This window comes from Molossus molossus, unplaced genomic scaffold, assembly GCF_014108415.1.
Source record: "Molossus molossus isolate mMolMol1 unplaced genomic scaffold, mMolMol1.p scaffold_m16_p_20, whole genome shotgun sequence".
Classification (NCBI taxonomy): domain Eukaryota; kingdom Metazoa; phylum Chordata; class Mammalia; order Chiroptera; family Molossidae; genus Molossus; species Molossus molossus.
In genome coordinates this window covers 41,527,407-41,532,993 of record NW_023425356.1, presented here as the reverse complement: position 1 = coordinate 41,532,993, position 5,587 = coordinate 41,527,407, and the positions used below count along the sequence as shown (strand labels likewise).

General features: G+C 56.0%; 1 pseudogene; it reads right to left on the bottom strand.

The window, feature by feature from the left end:
• Positions 1-1,080: 1,080 nt before the first annotated feature.
• Positions 1,081-3,107, bottom strand: LOC118636990 (annotated as a pseudogene).
• Positions 3,108-5,587: the final 2,480 nt, after the last annotated feature.

Here is a 5,587-nt window from a genome sequence, read left to right as displayed (position 1 = left end):
GGGGAGACTGAGCCTCAGAGAAATTGAGTCACTTGCCCGAGATCACACGGTCGTAAGTGGTAGAGCCAGGATCAGGTTATCGGTCGCCGAGGCCTGGCTTGTAACCATTCGTTTATAGTGATACTCACATATGTGCCTTGAGTTGGTGTGACGTGTGACCTCGGTTTGGTTACATTCTCTGTCTGGGCTAGCGTGGAGCCTCCCCTAGCCTCCTTCCAATAAGCCCTAGCCTTCCCTTCCTGCAGGGAAACAGCGCCCTCAACGTGTCCCACCGGGACTGCATGCTCCTTAGAACTGCTCCCTGGTGGACACAGCTTCTGGGCGGCGTGTGCGTGCATCCAGGGGGCCTTCCCACCCCACCTCCATCGGGCTCCTGGCTTCCCTTCTTCCTCCTTTCTTCCTCCTCATGCTCTCTGTTAGCTGTCCCAGTTTCTCTGCTCAGCACCTCCATGACCTGGAGACAGTGGGGGTCTCATAAGTTCCACCCTCCTCCCCCAGACCAGAGAGATCTGTTCCTACGACAGGGTCACTGGAGCACCCTCAGGCTCCTGTGGGCCCAGGCCTCCCACAGCTCTCCACAGACCACCTTTTGTCAGAGGAACTTTGTGGAAGACTTGTTAATGTGTCGCCACTGAATTGGCTTAAATCTGCTACATGTCTCATTGGACAGTAAAGGCGGGCATCCCATCTTCCCAGAGAGCCGCCTCCGCCTCCGCCCTCCTCCCTCGGCCTCGGGAATGCTCGATTCTTGCTGTTGATTGGCTGAGACAGGCCGCCACTGAGAGCACGTGACAACCAGTAGCCAATCATTACTCCCAACACCTTTTTTTCTTGGAAGATTCAGGTGTTTTCCATGTGAATCAAGCCCAGGAGAGGACCACATGAATTCAGTACTCTGTACAATTCCTGGGGTGGGGTCGAGAGGGAAGGGGAAGAGGCTACAGGGCCCACAGCCAAACTTACATAGGAGCCCCCGCCTGCAAGGAAGATGGAGCTTTGTCCCCAGTCTTGGAGGCAGGGACTCAGGGGTGGTGTCACACTGCAAAGCCCACAGCCCCATGGGAGCTAACCAGTATGGAGCTAACAGTATGGGCTCAGGGTGCTGGTGAGGGTGAGAAGGGGCACCAAGCCCGAGGGGAGGGAGATCTGTGCGGAGGCTCTGAGGCAGTTGGTGGCCGAGCAGGAGCTCAGCAGCTTGTCCACCATGGCGAGGGCGTAGGGAGGTACCTGCTCAGCTCCAGGAGGCTCAGGTTGTGCCTGGGGAAGTCCCGCTTCCTCTCGGTGTAGGTCCCGGCTGCCATCAGTGAGCACAGCGTGAGTTTGGTCCTGGAAGATGATCCATACACAGCCATTGCTGAGACGCAGGCCCATGGTGCTGCCGGTGTGAAACCAGGTGCGCAGGTCAGGGTCAAGCTAGCTCATCGCCTTCCCGGGTGTGATACTGGCATCCGCCTTCAGCAAGTGTTCCCTCATTGCATTCTGGAAATCCTCCAGGAGTGGGAGTGGGAACTCTCCATGCGTAGGACTCTGCCATCACGCACCACGTCCTGCAGGCTATTACTGTCCTGTAGAGGATGAGGCAAGTTGAATCACTGAAGCACATACCCTCACACTGTTGTCACACTGCTGACACCCGAGGCCATACTGTGAATAGTCCCCACGCTTGCTGATCAGAAGATGGGGATATCGGCGAGATCCTCAGCCTCCTCTTGCCTCACCAGCCCCGCTCTTAGTGGCACCGATGTTATGTAGCTGCTGCTGCAGGTCACCAAGGTGGCATTTGACCACGTCACTGGTCTCTGGGACCACTGGGTAATCTTTGCCCCAGGGATGCCTGGGAATGAGGGTCTCCCTGCCTTTACTGAGGACAGCCAGAGGCTTCCAGTCGCTGGGGGCCAGGCTGCTGGGAGCCATTGAAAACCTGGATGCAATGATGAGGCGGGTAATGGGGAGACAGGTGAGATACAGTGAACAGCGCGGGAATGGTCAGAGGGCAGTGGGGTCTGCCTGAAGCCTCTTCTTCTGGATGGGGGAGGCGGCCTCGGGTTGATGTGCTTGAGGACATTGTATTCATTCTTCTTGACCCAGAGGTGGAGGCAAGAGGCCTCAAAGGTAGTCTGCCCACTAACAAGGTGGCCATGCTGCACTCAATTGTTTAACCACACGTCCACCTGGAAACGAGGCCCTTGCTCGCTCAGCACCTGGGGTCTTCTGCTCAGATTCGCCTTGGGTTGCCAGTCCAAACCCCTATGTCAGAGACCGGGGGTGCAGGGGAGGTTTCAGCGGTGAGATACCCAAGGTAAAGAAAGCTCATGGAGCCGACATCAGGGGGAATCAACAACAGCAGCAGCAGCATCTTTATTCCCAGGAGCAGCAGCAGCAGCTTCATTCAATACTTCTAACAGCTTTCATAGACTCTGGCCGGGCCGGCGTGGCGCATGCGTCCTAGGCCTCTGCTGTGTCATGCTTACGTAAGAAAGCAGGGTCTCCCCTGCACAACCAGTTCTGGGGTCATGGCCTGAACCAGGGCCTCCATCAACAGCAGGCCGGGTTCCCAGGCCCTAACACCCCATTTCCACTTCCAGACTCTCACTGAGAAGAGTTGGCCCGGCTTGAGGTCCCGGTGAGTGACCCAGGTTCGAGGCAGGTGCGAGGACCATCCGCCGCGGGTAGTAGCGGGCCTCGGGTGCAGTCAGTACCTCCCTCCGCGGGGGCCGCGTCAGGGCGATTCCGCAGCAGAGCCCCGGCCCCGCAACCACGAAGTCCGCGTCCTGGAAACAGCGTGAGCCGACGGCATGCGGGGGGAGAGGCCACATTACATGGACATCTCCAGGCGCTGCGGCTGGAGCAGCAGCTGCTTCCGCACGATCTCCTTTGAAACACCTCCTTAGCCCCTGTTTGCATGCGAGATCTCGAAGCACTGGGTGAAGCTGCCCTTCCCCAGAGCGGTCGGCAGATAGCCTTGCTGGCTGCAAGGGTCCACTAGGACCGCCCAGGTCTCTTTCAGCTGTGAGGTGGCTGCCAGGGCCCCAGGAGCCTCGCTTGTGTTCCCGGAGTCGCTCCGTGGACCTGGCAGGGCCTGCGTAGAGTGAGTGCATCAGGAACATTGCAAAAGCGGCTCTCTTCTGTACAGTTGGGGGAGGGAGGGCAGACTAGCTCAGGTCCTCCAGGGGCCCGCGCCAGAGCCTCTGAGCCCCGCCCGGGGCTGGGTTATTTCCTGGGGCAGAGGGGAAACGGAGGCAAGCCCTGGAAGGGAAGGTGGCTCCATCAGATTAACTCTCCTAAAAATGCCGTTTGGCTCTGGCCGGTGTGGCTCAGTTGGTTGGGCGGCGTCCAGTGACCAAAAGGTTGCCGGTTCTATTCCCCATCAGGGCACATGCTCAGGTTTCGGGTTCGATCCCCATTACCGGACGTGCAGGAAGCAGCTGATTGATGTTGATCAATGTTTCTCTTTCTCTGCCTCTCCCTTCCTCTCTCTCTCAAATCAATTTTAAAAACCAAAACATTAAAAATGCTGTTTTCTGGCCTCTGTGAGCGAGGCGACCCGCCTCCCTGTGGACTCCGTGGTTTCCAGTCCGTGGGTGGTTATTTGTCCTCTAAACCCTTGGCCAGCCCTGCCTCTCACCCAAGGGCTGTGGTTTGGGGAATGTTTTGACTTGAAACCTTCAGGCCCCTGGTGGTATTTGGAGCTGAGAGACCCTTCTGTGCTAAAAGGAAAAATGAATGGTCTATTTAGAACCTGCTAACAATTCCCAGTATGAGGAGCAGGCAGTGACCCTGCTGCTGAAATGCCGGCTCCCTGGGGCAGCCCTGGGGGGCTGGCCGTGTGGTGGGCACGGCCCCTGCTCTGAGAGTCGCCCTGGAAGCCCTCCCGGTGGCCACACTGCTTCTGGTGCCTCTGCGCTGGCTTTTCTGGGCCTCTCCACAGCCCCTCCCCAGAACACTCTGCTCCTGGGGCCTGCGGTGCCTGGGCTGTGATGAGACTGCTTTTCCTAGACCACATGGACTTTGCTCTGGACAAAGAGGGGACGATGGCTGTTTGGGAACATTTTAGTGAGGTTTTCAAGGAGACAATCAAGAAGATCCCAAGACATGGCGATCCGGACTTCAGCAATGTGTGAGAAAATAAGACCAGGAACAGCTGGTTCATCTCTGAAGAGAACCCAAGTGAGAACTCAGTGAAAGCTGTTTGGTGGGTCCTAGGCAAGGCTGTGACTGTCACCGCCACCTAATGAGGCTGCTGTGGGCTCCCTCCAGCTTGGGACTAGGGAGGTCAGGGGACCAGGCAGCTGGGCCAGAGCAGGGCAAACGCAGGAGGCCCTGGGGGTCAGTTTTCTGGGTGCCTAGATGCAGCCAAAGCTCCTGTGGCCGGGAGACCCATGGTGCCCTCATTCTGCCAAAGATTCTGAATAAGACTGAAAAATGCACTTTGCGGAAAAAATTAGATTCCTTTGCTGAACAATAGATTGAGTGGTTTTGAAATGACTGAGAACAATGAAGATAAAATATCCAAATGGATTAATCAACCAAGGAAACAGACATTTCCATTAGTCAAGATGTTAGCAAGACTTTACATGTAAACATCTCAGAAATATGAATGTCATATTTGGGAGGGAAGGAGGGAGGAAGGAAAGAGGGCCAGCTACTATGCTTGAAAACCGTCTGTATGGTGGAGGGTTGGTCAAGGTTCTCACATCCTCCCTGAGGGACTCCGCTCGTTGCAGAGGCAGAACTTGGAGCTAAATCCTGGCTTGGCCACCGCCTAGCTGTGTGACCTTTGTCAGCTGCCTAACCTCTCTGGGCTTCAGTTTTCCCATCCAAATAAGGGGGTAGAACACAGGTAAGAAATCACTCTCAAGGAGGTCGGAGATAAATGAGGGAGGATCAGGCCAGGGCTTTAAGATGAAGAGGAGTTAGCCAAATAGGGACATAGAAGGAAAGGAGCAAGTGACCCAAGAGCAGAGAGGATGACATCTGCAAAGGCAAGTAAAATTGTGGAGCTTTCGGGAATAGCAACATGTTGGAAGCAGCCCAACATTTTACCCAAAAATGAGTTTAACTCTCTACCTGTGACCCTGACCACCAGCCTGGGCTTTCAGTCTTGCCTCCCACAAGCCTCATGAGTTGGCATGGAGACTTCTGGGTACCTGCTCTGTTTGCAGAGAAGCTCTTGCCTTGACCCAAGCCTGACAATCTGCGTGTCTGACTCCCTAAGAGACGCTTGGCGACAGCCAAGCCTTTGTTTGACTGTGGAACCTGCCTGGTCTTGGCTCTGTCCACCCCCCTGCCCACAAGGGGAGACCTGTGTCTCTTTCACAACCATGTGACAGCGGATGCTGGGGCTGTGGAAGTCTTCACAGGCTGGCTGGTGAGACCAGCAAGGCCAGCAGCTGGGCTAATCCCGGGCCACAGGGACTGCAACATCCTCATTGCTTCCTGGATCACTGGCTCAGGGAAGGGGTGACCTGAACTGCCCCTCACATCAGCAGGGCTCTCTTCCTCCGAGATCACATCTTTCTTCGACGGGCTTGAGGACAGACCTGATATAACCCTAACCCTAACCCTAACCTGAGAAGACCTGATTGTC